Source organism: Cornus florida, unplaced genomic scaffold, assembly GCF_030987335.1.
Source record: "Cornus florida cultivar Cherokee Brave unplaced genomic scaffold, ASM3098733v1 CherokeeBrave_3.0.0_Hap2_Chr06, whole genome shotgun sequence".
NCBI classification, from domain to species: Eukaryota; Viridiplantae; Streptophyta; class Magnoliopsida; order Cornales; family Cornaceae; genus Cornus; species Cornus florida.
The window spans coordinates 17,693,715-17,708,871 of NW_026775576.1; the positions used below are offsets into that span (position 1 = coordinate 17,693,715).

The 15,157-nt window shown below is 31.6% G+C and overlaps 1 pseudogene; it reads left to right on the top strand.

The window, feature by feature from the left end:
- The first annotated feature begins 13,835 nt into the window (after positions 1-13,835).
- LOC132315537 (small nucleolar RNA U3) lies at positions 13,836-14,005 on the top strand (annotated as a pseudogene).
- Positions 14,006-15,157: the final 1,152 nt, after the last annotated feature.

Consider the following 15,157-nt stretch of genomic DNA (forward strand, 5'->3'; position numbering starts at 1 on the left):
TAGAAGCTAGACGGCAACGTTTTTAGTTTATGAATAGAATAGACTTTAATAATTTAGATAACCCTATAAAACAATTATGAGAGAATCTTGATTATATTAAAGATCAAATAGTACAAAATTCTAGTCCAAATAATTTAGATAACAAGATAATATTAGTCGCAATTAAAGATATCAATAATGATATTAAAAATATTGCTGAAAATCAAAAAATAATTATAGACTACTTAAAATCCCTCAAAAGCGACATCTAAAGGTTATTACAATAGTTTTATGAGCAGTAGTAATCCTGATTATCTAACTGCATTAGCTGAACTATACAAAATCGATAAAGAACCCATAGGATTTACAAGTTTCAAAACAGACGTACAATCAACTAATATACATATTAAACAAAACAACTTTTTAATCCAGTTATTACTCCAGTTATCTAAGAAAGTTAATAAACTTGAGGAGAAATTAGAAATAATACAAGAAAATATTCCCTCTAAAGAATTATCTGAATTATCAAATAAAATAAAGGATATAAAATTGTCAAATCAATACCCACCTACAACAACCAAGCGTGTAAATTTACTACAACCTCAACCTCATAAGCGAGTACCATAATGGCCATTATCCTGAAAAAAGCAAAAGAAATAATGCTAGTAGAAGATTTATACGATAATGAACATGATGCTAAAAAATATATAGAAAAAAGAATGAAAAGGATAAAAAATAAAGTCAATCTTTATTCCAATAATTTACTAGACTTTCAGAGCAAGATATACAATCATTTTAGCCAAAGAAAAATAAGTGCAGTTAATAATCAAGTTATTCTAGACCTTATAACACCCGAAGCATGTCAAGAATTACATGATAATAATTCAGAACTTATGCATTTAGGTGTCATAATGATAGGACTAATAGGATTAACCAGAGCAAAAATCAGAACTAGAGCACTTGCTTATATTTACGATGATCGATGGAATAACCATCAACAAGCACAAATAGCCAGCGCCGAAATAGATCTAGCAGACAACGCAGCAATAGTAGGATGTATCCCCAATTACACGATGACTACTAGAGAATTCAGTAAACATATTAAGATAGCTATATCCACAAAATGATACAATATGACTGGACAATTTGAAAACTTATTAGTTAATACTTTATTTATGGGAAAAGCAGTTAATCAATATAACTTACAATTTAAAGCACAATTCAGTGAAATAGTTAAACCATTTAGCAGCAAGTATGTTCAGATGATAGAAGCTAGAAAAGTAAGTAGCATTACCCATGAAGAAACAGAACGGAAGTTACCTAAACTTACTACTACCCTTAAAAAGATTCCCGAAAATAATACGATATATGTTACAAATAACGGGGAAGCTAGCATAAGGTTTAGTAACTATAACAGACAAGACAATTTAGTAGATGATACCCAAGAAGACTTTTTAACTATACTCATAGAAATAGAATCCCCTGAAGAAATAAATGTCCTTTTATGATAGATTAGAAGATGAAATTCTAGATAAAATAATGTACAATTTTGATAATTTAGAGTTAGAAGCGTTGCAAGACAAATATCCAGAACCTAAATACAAACTTATAGAAAGTATTTACTCAGGAGAAGGAAATAATGATGATATTAAGAAAAACATTCTAAGCGTAGGATTTGAATCCTTCTATACAGCATCAGAGTTAAACACAGTAAAAGAAGTGTGACAGCCCTGGTTTTTCAAGCCAGTGCGTCCTGTGATGAACCGAAGATTAACCCGATAACGGATCCGAATTGCGGAAGCGAAAACAGAAAACAAGACTCTAAGAAGTCAAAGTGACCTTCCATGAGGTCGTGGAACTCAATGAGAACTGATGCAGAAGCAAAAGATCAAAAATATAACAAATAAGCCCTCAGGGGCAAAATAGTCATTTCTGAAAACTGTGGACTTGGGTGCCATCGAGCACACCGCTAGAAGGACAACGAAAAACTAATCAAGATGGACTCAAGAATCGCATGATTCGGAGTCCGGACGAAGGAGAAACTGCATGACGAAGAAAAACGAGCACTTAAGGCTAAAATGGTAAACTGGTAATTATTCAGGAAGATCCGAGTGCAACCAAGCACACTGTTGGCAAGACAGCAAAAAATTAATCAAGTTCAAAAAAAAGTTAACTCGATTTGGAGTCCGGACGAGGGAGAAACGAGTGTTTGAAGTTTTGACGTCGCGGCGGCCCGACGAAGGCCATGACATGCCCCATGCGCGCCCGGCGCCCATGCCGGCGCCTAATGGCATGCCCATGCTGATAGCAAGGGTCCAAAGCAGGTTTTCCAGAACTGAGGCTTGAAACGGAGGTCAAGACGAGTTTTTCTGGAAAAACACGAAGAAGAACCCCCCCCTAAAATCGAGTCTTCTACGTGACACATAAGAGAATTAAAAAAAAAAAAACTCACTGTAAAATGCCCAAAATACCCCTCCATGAAATCTGGTCATGAAGACCAAAAAGCTGCTAAAATACAAACTAGAAGCTGAAACTTCACGAGGGATTTCCGGTACCAAGACGACATTTTCTGAAAAAACACAAAGAAGAAACCCCCCCTAAAATCACATTTTCTATTCAACCATGTTGAAAAAAGAAATTAAAACTGATGTGAAAGGTCTAGAATGCCCCTAGATCAGATTATGCAACAAAATTTCAAAATGAGTCCATAGGAGGCTCATTTCACCAAAGAAAAAGGTTTGCCCGGAAACGACCATGCACGCAAACGAAACTTACCTATTTAGACGCGCTACAATGGTCCACGGCTTAAAAATACCACTGATATAAAATTCGACCCCCCAATGGGCAAAAAGGCAAAAATGAACAAGAAAAGGAAAATTTGAAAACCAAAATTATCAAATGATTTCAAATTACCGTTTGGCCCTTGGCCACACTTCAAACATGATTTATAAGACCCTATGAAAGAATAAAAATGGAATTCCCACACCCGTTGCAAGCATAGTGAAGCAATGACTCGGCATTTTTCAATATTTTTCATAATATTTCATGAAATTAAAAGTTACATAGGATACAAATTAGATGTCATTGGCCTATGGCCTCATCTCATACATGTCAAATACATTGTAAAGAGTGTACTTATGTACACATTACAAAAATAGAATCAAATTTACACATTTTGACATATAAAGCTATAAATGGCATTTCAAGCCAACATTTATAAGAAATGAGAACTTCAAGTCTACAAATCATCCAAGCATGATGTGAATCCCGAATCTTGATCCCGGTACCTGAAAAATGTCCCCACTATGTGGGTGAGTAGCATAAAGCTACTTGTAGGAGATAAGCATGCATCGACCTAGCGTTTTACAATTATATCACCTTAAGGTGAAACATGTCAAAGGGGTTCACGCCACCTAACGTCTATGTCAAGTGAGACTCAGGGATCATCCTAAGCTACTCATGCAATTTAAAGTGAACAACGGCATACAAGTATACATGCTCAAGTATACTAAACAATGTTAAACATGTTATATAACATACAAGCATACATTTCTAAGTATACTAAACCACATTAAGACAAGTCATGCAATGTCTAAGCATATTTACACAAGTATGCATTTTATATGAAAATCTCGTAAATCAAGTATACCGACACAAGTATACTAAGCTAAGAGAGAAACACCTAAAACAAGTATACACGGCACAAGCATACTAAATGAAATCTAAACTCACAGAGCAAGCATACAAGTTCAAGTACACTATATGAGATCTAAATGCACAAAACAAGTATACGGTTTCAAGTATACTAAGTAAGATTCAAATATCCAAAGCAAGTATTAATTCTCAAGCTACAAGTAATCCATGATTAACAACTTGAAATTGAATGCGAAATCAAAGTAGAAAGACTAGGATATGTGGTCACTAGATCAAGCAAGTGTTTCCGGGTAATTACAACCCACAAGGCACTACCTAGTGCGCACATGCATAAGTTATTCCGGGCAATTACGACCCACAAGGTACTACCTAATGTGCACTTATGACTTAGAAGACTCTTGTCTCCGTACTAGAGCCAAACCCTAGCCATCACGTGAAATATGTCCTTACAAGCTTTCTAAAATCAATAAGTCCAAAACTTATACAAAAATCAATAAGTTAAACCAAACTTATACCAAATCCACTAATGCATAAAACCATCTTCCATGCACAAATAAGGTTGAATCCACACAAACCATGTCCTATAATTCAAGTCTAAATAGCATATGACATGTCAAGCCTCCAATATGCAATTTATACACCAAAACAAGAATATTTTACAACAATTGAACCACATTACCATACCAAGCCATAAGTACTAAATAAGTCCCAATTTAGTAACTAGCTTCCAAGGTAAACAATTATAATATTCTAACAAGCTATACATCTACACAAGATATATCTAAACAAGTTATGCAAGTCAATGATATTCTATATCATGCTAAGTCCAATTACCATTTCAAGATCTCTCAAGTACTAATTCTACATCAAATTAGTAATATGCTCACAAGGTGATTAAACAGACCACATTTCAAGGGATTATCAACCTATTACCTCCAATATCAATTTAAGTGACCAACACACTTAAAATAAAATTAATTAAGCTCATTAATTAATTTTTCTCTAGATTTTCAAACATATCTAAATGTCCTCAATTTAATATATGTTAAAGAACTCACCAAGGCCTACTTTAATATCACATTACAAGTTGATTCCATGTTTGATACAACTAGGTGAATTAAACTTTCACAAAAGATAAATATTAAATAAAATTTGCAATTCTTATTCAAATAATCCCAATTTAATATATATCAACCACCATACCAAGGCCTAAATTTCTAGCATGCCATAATTTAATTCTAAGTTGCCTAGCATCATGAGAATTAAATCTTAAACAAAGAAAATAATTAAATTAAATTCTAAAAACTTGAACAAGGCATGCTCACAAGTTGTATATGCTTATAAAAAAATCAATACAACAATAATATAAACCTAAAACATCCCCTACCTCAATTTGAGATGAAAATCTCAAAAGCCATCAAAACGAAACAGCTCCGAATCTGATAATACTTCGGGGTTTCGTCGGGGACAAGGCCATGAACAATAAACTCTAAAGAGGACCCATGAAAATCACAACTTGACTTCAAAACCAAACTCAAAATTTGGCCAGAAATGGGTTCTAATAAGGGTGAAAAAAGCGCGTAGTCAACACGAACACAAAACGCAAAGGCCCTACTATGTTCTGACAAAGAAATGAAGTTCAAATGAGGAGAGAGAAGGTGGAAGCCTCCCTTGGGCTGCCATGGAAGCTTCAGGTCGTGCAAGAGAGTGGGGAAGATGAAAAAATAAAATATCTCATCTCCCTTTTATATAAATCTCAAAAAGTACCCCGAACGGGCCCCGCCGGGTCTGAAAAAGTGAAATTTGAGCGGATGCGCTCAAATGATGAAATTCTGTGAACGAAAAAGATTCAAAATGAGAAAACAAGAATAACGGAAGAAACGGCGTTAAAAACTGAGTCCCGGACAGAAATTTATGCCCCAAACAAGTTTGACACAAACCGGGGCCAAAAACCCTAAAACTGGAAAACATCGACCAGAAGGGACTTCTAAGAGTTTACGACTCGATGAAAGTGAAAATGAATCCCGTACGAGGATTCAGGCTCAAAACAAGATAATTTGTAACAACTTTCATTAATTGCACAATGACCCCCACAAAAAGGGTTAACTGCAAAACTACCCCAGAATGAAAATATCTTCCAAAAGATATTTTCTTAGATACCCCTGAAATAAAATATCTTCAAAAGATATTTACGAAAAACACCCCAAGAATTATGTATCCATGCCCCTATGGATACCGGGAGCAACCAGAATACTTTCCTATAAAAAAAAAAAAAAAAAAAAGATACGTATTTCGTGGAAACCACTCACGATAAAGATACGTGAAGTCAAAAATCAACTCCGAGCACAAGAAGTAAGGTTTTGCCAACAAAGTGACAAACGGGGAAAAGACGAAATAGGAAAAAGGACGAAATAGGAATACGGACAAAAAAGTGAATAGTGTCGAAAAACGAAAATTATGGAAATGACTCGGTCCTCAAAGGAAGTTGTCAATCCACGGAAAAGAGTCTCAAAAATCATTTCCAAGCACTCAAGATGACACTAAGTGACGAAAAACCATCCATAGAAAAGAAAAGACAACGGAAAAAAATTTATCCGCAAAATTTGCGGAAAAAGGAAAAGGAAAAAAATGATCGGGTCATTACAAGAAGAGTTAAATGTAATAGAACATAGAGATGGTAAAGCACCAGAAGGATCAGAATCTCAGTCAATTGATCAAGAAATGACTAACCAAAGAAAGACCAAGAAGTAATACCATAAATGACGACTAAACTACTGGACAAAGATTAAATCCCTCACGGGAAACATATTTAGAAAATAAAAATATACCAGATATGTATACATGGACACAATATCGTAGAAATTATGAGAATATACCAGCGCAATAAGCAGGTACAATATTAGATATAGCAAGGCACGATCCCCAAGATTGGGCAAAAGTAATCTAAAACTGGGAACAAGATTGTATTAGGCAATTTATTTTGACCAATTTTGACAATAGAACTCAAGCCCTAACCTATTGTGAAACATTATTAAGAGGAACCATTCATGACTAGTGGCAGTCTTATAAAGTAACTTATCCCAATGATTATGCCCTTTTACGAGATAATTTTACAATTCAAGGCTTTACCAGCCTAATAAAAAAGGTATTAGTTGGTGAAGAAAGATTATTAGATGACACATTGATAAAGCAAAACAAAGTTTTACGTAATTTAGAATTATTGCAGATTTGTGATTTTAGATACATAAAGGACTACACCAATAAGTTTTTTTGAGTAACATTCCGAAAAAAAAAAAAAAAAAAAAAAGTTTTTTTGAGTATTTTGCAGCCACTGGAAAAACAGGAGATAAAACATTACTCGATAGATATCTTCAAAAGTTACCCGGAAGTGTATGAACAAAAATTTGAGAAAAATGGTTAGACAATCCTAAACTTGAAACATTAATCATAAGAGATAGAGTTAATCATGTGTATAATATGTTAAAAGTAGAATGTAGACAACGTAAAGAATCCAAACAAATTAAAAAACAATTTTATTATACATGTAGACAAATAGATTTTCCACCCCAGTATGGTTGTATGCCTCAAAAAAATTATAATTATAAGTGCAATAAACCTAAAAAATATAATCTACGCAAAAGTAAGACCTACAAGAACTTTCGTAATAAAAAACCTTATGTCAAAACACCCTAGGCAATTTAGAAAGCAGCCTTGGTATAAAAAGCAAAAAATAAATAAAGATAAAAAGGATAATAAAGACAAAGATAATAAGGTAAACACTTTACCCACAAAGGAAAGACATTGCAAATGTTTTATTTGTGGCGATCCAGGACATATAAGACCAAATTGCCCTTATCGATACAAGCAAAATCCTATCAAAAGAATACAAGAAAAGATCAATATACTTGAAGATATTGAAGAATAGATAGAAGAATTATATGAACTAGAAAGTATTTATGATTCTGACGATGATAATGAAAGTGTATATAGTATAGAAAGCTTAGATAACAACTTTGATAATAATGAAGACCTTGAACAAGGACTTCACTCAATGGAAGATTTCGTGTACACTATAAGTAATCCATCATGTCAGTATAGTTTAGTTAGTTTTTAATTTTCTTCTTATAATTGTAAATAGTGCAATACATCTATTAAAAAAAGGTCATTATTGTAAAAACCATTGTAAAACTTTATTATGTAATGATTGTTATACAAAATACGAAGATAAGCAAGAAGATATTCTAGTCGAATCTATAAATTCAATATATAAACCTTCTAGTCTAATCCAATTTCCAGTAACATTAGAATTTAAAGAAAAATTAGTGAAAACCTCAGCTATGTTGGATACTTAAGCATTTAAAAGCATAATTCAAAAGCATTTAGTACCAGAGGAAGCATTGATAAAATTAAATTATAATGTTAATGTGAGTCAATATAATAATGAAAAACTACCTATAACACATTGTGTTCAGAATATTCATATATTAATTAATAACGAAAAATTTGTTTTACCACAAACCTATGTAGTAAATAATACTCCTAATACTTATGGTTTTATGTTAGGATTAAATTTTATAAATTCACTCACTGGAGGATTCATGTATACTCCTACAAGTTTACAGTTTTTTAAGAAAGGAATCATTATTCCATCTAGAGATCCTTATATTCCTCAAAAAGAAAAAAGAGCTATTACTTATGTTAATACTTTACCTATGACAGAAGAAACTACAGAAAACTTATTTGATGTATCCGAATTTTTAGAAGACGTTTATGAAGCCTTAATGTTTCTTAGCCACCTCGATGAACCAAAGATTTTCCTTAATAATAAAGTTATATTAAAAAATTCCAAATTAAACATTGATAATCTTATAAGACTAGCTGAAACTACTGAAATTTTAGGAGAAGATCCCCAGAAACACTGGTACAAAAATAAAATCGAAGCAAAATTAAATATAATAAATCCTTTTATAACTATAAAAACCCAATATAATCCTCATACCTTAGATGATCAGGAAGAATTCCAAAAACAAATCAAAGAACTTTTATTACTAAAAGTAATACGAAAAAGCAATAGTAGACATAGGAGTCCAGCCTTTATGGTTAGAAATCATGACGAAATAAAAAGAAGAAAAGCTCGTATGGTTATAAATTATAAAAGATTAAATGATAATACTTATGATGACAGTTATAAAATCCCTAACAAAGATGTTTTAATAAACCGAATTCAAGATAGAAAATGGTTTTCTAAATTTGACTGTAAATCAGGATTTTGGCAAATCCGTATGGCTAATGAATCCATTGAATGGACAGCGTTCATATGTCCTGAAGGACATTATGAGTGGTTTGTCATGCCTTTTGGATTAAAAAATGCACCACAAGAATTTCAACGAAAAATGGATACTATATTCAATAAACATTCAAAGTTCTGTTGTGTTTACATAGACGATATTTTAGTTTTTAGTCAAACTAAAGAAGAACATAGAAAACATCTTGAGATTATTTTCAACGAATTTATAACACAGGGACTCATTATAAGTAGTAAAAAGATGATACTAGAAAAACAAGACATTGAATTTTTAGGTTTATACATAAAGGACAGAAAAGTAGAATTACAATCTCATATTGTCAAAAAGATTTTAGACTTTCCTGATAAATTAGAAGAAACCAAATTGTTACAAGCATTTTTAGGTTTATTAAACTATGGTTGCAATTTTATTCCCAAATTAGGACAGTTAGTAGGACCATTGTATTCAAAATTGGGTAAATATGGTCAAAAATATTTTAATACTCAAGATACAGAGCTAGTTAAGAAAATTAAAGCTCTAGTCACTCAGTTAAACCCTTTACAACTCCCACTTGAAAATAGTTATAAAATAGTCCAGACAGACGCATCAGCTCAAGGATGGGCAGGTTTACTTCTTCAAAGACCTACAAAAGAATCTTCTTGAGATGAAGAACAAATTTGTCGCTATGCTAGTGGAACTTTTAATAAAGCACAATCTATTTTACCCTCTACCGATCTAGAAATTCTCGAAGTAACCAACTCTATTGAAAAGTTTCAAATATTCCTTGATAAAGAATTTCTTATAAGAACAGATTGTGATAACATAGTTAAATTTGCAAACAAAGCAAAGTAACAGCAGATGTCTGCAAAAAGATGGATTTCCTTTATTGACTGTATTACTAGAAGAGGTTTTAAACCCATATTTGAACTTGTTAAAGGAAGAGACAATTATTTAGCAGATATTCTATCATGTTTACTAATTGATTGTTAAATTTTGCAGGAATGGAAATCAAGAGCAACAACAATTATAGCCTTATACCAGGCACTTCTAATCCTCTTTTGATTATCCAAATCCCAGCTCAACAGTTCCGCGCTAGACATAATCTTTTTCCTGACCAAAAACTTATTTTAGATAACTGTTGGTTTTCTAGAAACAACCCTGATAGAACTCTCGTCAGAAATCTAAATACTTTAAGTGAATAGTTTGTATCATTCAATAAAGCATATCAGAATTTGTAGCAAAAACATGAGACGCTTATATCTCATTATAAAAAGTTAAATTTAACTTATCAAAAAACGACAGCAAACCCCACAAAACTAACTATTTCTGAGCAAAGGATTGATGAAGATGAAAATCTTCAGAAAGTTCAATTTTTGCAGGTACAAACCAAGTATGCCAGGTTATTACCCATGTTCTCTCCAACCTACAGAGAAATCCTAAGACAACAAGTTGAACTTTTCCCTGATGACCTCAAGGATCTTATCCTTGAAGAAGTCTAGTCCGATGGTATTAAAAAATAGGTTGATATCTAAAACTACCTCAGAAATAATAGTCCACCCAAAGGAACCCGTTATAACTATTTTTTCTTAAGATTTATACAGACAGGAAACTCCGTACCTATGGCCATTATTTTGTTAGATGTAGACATTTTTTTCTTCTATCCTTTTGAAATAACCAAAAAAACCCTTTTCTCTACAAAAACAACCATCTGTTCTTTAAGTAAGTTGTTAGAATTAGGAATGATCTACACCATCACCATACCAAAAGATATGCCATTACAATATCTAAATTATTTAGGTAATTTTCCCAACCAATTAAACCAAGCCATTGCCTTCGAACAGAAACTAACTCAAAATTTTAGGCCAGAAAGTCCAATCCTCCTTCAAATCCATAGTACTCCCCCGGAATGGGTAAAGGATGTAGCTATAATTTTGGGACAGCATCGAATTTACATTCATTCTGATCCCACAGAAGTTAAAGTTCTTACTCAATATATTAATTTTATAAATAGCTTTCGTAATGAGATATAACCAGCTACCTTTAACCATTTGATGTACTATAAAGTTTATAGTCGAGTTAACTTAAGTTACAACCCTGGTTTCAAACTCTACGACTATAATATTAACATGGAAATTTTTGTCAAAGCAAGAATTCCTCATGTCATTAAGCCTCCTCCAGAGATTGAGATACCTCCAGAAGTTGAAGAAAAAATAAATGAAGAAAAAATGTTACTGGAACAGTTCGACCTCACTTATAGAAATGAAGAAATCAGCTCACCAGACAGCACTGATGACTATTTGGCACGCGTACACAGAAAGGACAGCCCACCAGATAGTGTTTCTGATAGAAATTTGTCCAATATGCAAGAATTCTAAAGAAAAAGCAGATTCACCACAGCCACAGTGTACAGATAAAAGCAAATCCATCGAAAGTAGATTTCCAACAGTGTACAGATAAAAGCAAATCCACTGAAAGTAGATTCTAAACAGTAAAAGTATATCAGATTCTTCAAAAGACGACATCAATAGTCTAGCAATAATGTAGGCCATCTTATCTCTAAAGTATCTTATATCTCAACCATTCATGCAGCATCTTCAATCTTAGCCGAAGATTCATCTCTCTTCTTTCCTATAAAATGAGCTTCTCTTCTCAAGCAAGGGGCATCGAAGTTTTAGAGCAATCAAGTCTAGAACCATCAAGCATTTCTTCAATTTCCAGTGTGTTTCTTTTGTGACTTCTTTCAGTTTTCTTTATTTCAGAGTGTTCTCTTTCTGTAAAATATTTTGTGAGCGAGTATCCATGTACAAATAGTGTGTATCTATGTATATATTTCTTATGAAATAAATCATCCAGTTTGTTTTCATTCCAAGAATTTTCTTATCCCTATTTAGTATTTTAAGTACTTTCGGGCAAAAGACTTCTGTCAACAAAAGATCAAATATATAAATTTTATTTAGCCAGACAGTGTAGATCCTAGAATTTTCTTGAATCCAACCAGTACAAGCAGTTTTAGTTTTAATTTAACAATTTCTTCTGTGAGTTGACTCGAACTGTTGGCTTGTTGACCCGTTCTTTACCGATGTTCAGGCGTTTCTGTAGGGCGATATCAGAGCGATATCAGGTTCGGCAGTCATTTCTGTGATTTAATTGTTATTTTATCTCTATGTTATTTTGCATGCTTTTATTTGGTTAGATCCAACTCAATTTTGGTATCAGAGCATATACTATTTCGTTAAATTTAATTTATATATAAGATCTCTTGTCTAAAGAAGTCTATAAATCCATAATAGCCCACTGAGAAACTTTAATTTAGTTAAAAATAAAAAAATAAAAATTTTAAGGTGTTCCGTAAGCTTATTTCATGTTTTAAGGTTTTTATGTTATAATAAAATATAGTTTGGGTCATTGTAGCATTATAAATTGTTGTGTGGTCCATAATAGAATTATAGTTCATTTTGAAGAAATAGTACACTGGTCCATCCATTTCTAAGAAAAAGTTGGTTTGTTCTCTCATTTTCCATAAATAACTCAAGTTTGACTTCATCGCCTTGTAGTATTTGGGCCTTAAGCCCATGTATTAGTAAAAATCCCTTGTTTATAAGCACTTTTACTCACATACTATTTAAATATGGTCCTATTTGTAATACAACAAAAATAACTTGTCATTTATTGAAATTTTCCTTTATATATTTTGTATGAGTTTTTAATTTTTATATATATATTTTACATGCAGCAATAAAAATGTCACATATATGCAGTAAAAGTTTTACGTACATGTAATAAACACATTTACATTATGGAGTAAAATAGTGGGGCAAGTGGCGCAATAATTCTTCTACAAGATCTAGTGTCTTATTGCACTGATGCAACATTGTATAATTAAAAAAAAAAAAAAAAAAAAAAAAAAAAAAAAAAAAGAAATAAAAAAAAAAAAAAATTAACGCATTGCATGTGTGAGAAGATACCACCGGGCGGCAAAAGCTACACATGGTGCACTGTTATAATTTATTTTATTTTTTATTTATTATTATTATTATTATTTTTTAAGTATGGGTGCATCTTTCTTGCACAAGAGCAACATGTTTTTTTTTTTTTTTTTTCCCTCTTTATATATTTTTATCTCTATATATTATATATGTGTAGAGAGAGTAAGACAAGCTTAGGAGAGCAAAATGATTTTATTTTATTGTTTGGGTGGGTTGGGGCGTTTTGGAAATTTTTGAGATAGAAGTAGGGTAATTGAATGAAAAAATGCAAGAGGTGCTTTGGAGAAAAGCTTAATTGAGCCGGCTGTATTAAGTAATATGGTATCACCACTATCATATAATAATAGGATTCGCTAAAATAAAACACTTTTATTTATGTAACATGATATATTTGGTTGATGGCATAGGTAACGAAGTATTAATTAGAGGGGCAAGGAAGTCTTTCTTGGCCTTCGGACCTAAGGTGTTGTTTGATAAAACTGAAAATTAAGCACAAAAAATTTAAAGTACTGAATTTTAAGCGTTGAAATTTTAAGTGCTGAATATATTAATTTGTAAACATGTTTGATATTGTATTAATTTTAAACGTTGAATTCATTAAGATTGTTTATTAAATGCAAAAGCTGAAATTTGAATGTTATATATATTACATTTTTGCCTTGAATATCTTTCACACATAATATTATTATAAAAGATATTATATTAAAACATAAACATATATATAAAATAATAAATTTCACCAAAGAAATATATCAATTTAACAATCCATATTAATGTCAAAATTGATCATAAAAATTTCAAAATCAGCATATAAAATGAATTACTTATGAAAATAAAATATTTATGAGAATGAGATTAGAATTCATGCACAAATCATTCGATTTTTATTTATATAGTAGATTTGCATCATAAGAATAGTGCGAGGGTTTTTACGACCTTACCTCAACAGGATCTGTTCTATAGGCTTGTACCTCTGCATCCTTGATTACTAAGGAGACAGGAACCTAAGTCCGGTGGATGAACCATGACTTATAAAAAAACAAAAAAACAATGGTGCAAGGGTTCCATTGCATGATTATTGATTATGAACTTGGGTGGACCATGCAGTATCTCTCTCTATATATTGATTTATTTATATTTTGTTGAATATTATTTATTTACATTATTTGAGAAGAAAAGTACAATGAAACAAGTAAAGATCCATCGGAAGATATAAATGCAAAGTGGAAATAGAAAGTTCATCAATACGTTTAATTTCAAGAGTAGTATCAATACGTTTAATTTCAAGAGTAGAACAAGTGATGGAGAACCTAAAAATATAATATTTGAGGGTAACATTGTCATTAATAAAATATTTTAAAACCTAAAATCACTTATTGGTCTTTTGCAATAAGCGTTAAGTAATTTAGCCTGTTTTAAGTTACTGCGTAATATTTTAAGTGGTAATCAAACACGCTAATTTTAAAAATAGCACCAAATAGCAATAGCAAACAGGCCCTAAGTCACATAATTCTTTGGGTTAATTTCACTGACATTCTTTCTGACAAAATATCACGTTGAAATAACTTTCGAAAATTACTACATTACAAACGTTTGGTTTGTTTTTCACTTGTATTACAAAAATTACTTTTTAGTTGTGTCGGATCATTTTTACTTGTAAAAAGACATTGTTATCATTTTAATTTTTTGTTGACTCACCAAAAAGTTGTTTCATATATAAAAGGACTTAATCTCTCTCTCTCTCTTTCACTGGTTTACGCGCGCGTATGTGTGTGTTTTTTGTTTTTTTTTTTTGATACACTAAATTATAACCAAGTTTTCAGAGCAACTATATTCCATATATATATATATAATTTTATATATCATAACAACAAAAAAATAAAAAATAAGACTAATAAAACCCATATGTAAAAGTGATTAGTACAAAATTTCACTGAGATATTTTTCTAAAAAATAGTAATAGGCAATCTTTGCGCCAAATGTTGGCAATCTTGTAAAGAAAAACAGAGGGCGCAATAGAGATCCTCACTCGCCTAAACAAAATTTTCAACTTAAAATAGCAACAATTGTTTGTTTTGGCTTTTGATTTTGTAGTAGCAACACTTGTTATTATTTGGGTACATGTTTACTAATTTGTTTGTGTTGTTTTGCAGTGGAAAGATAATTTATTTATTTATTTTTCAGTTTAGAAGATGAATTAGAAAGAAGAAGAAAAAAAAAAAAAAAAATTGTTACATTTAGCAAAATTGTGAA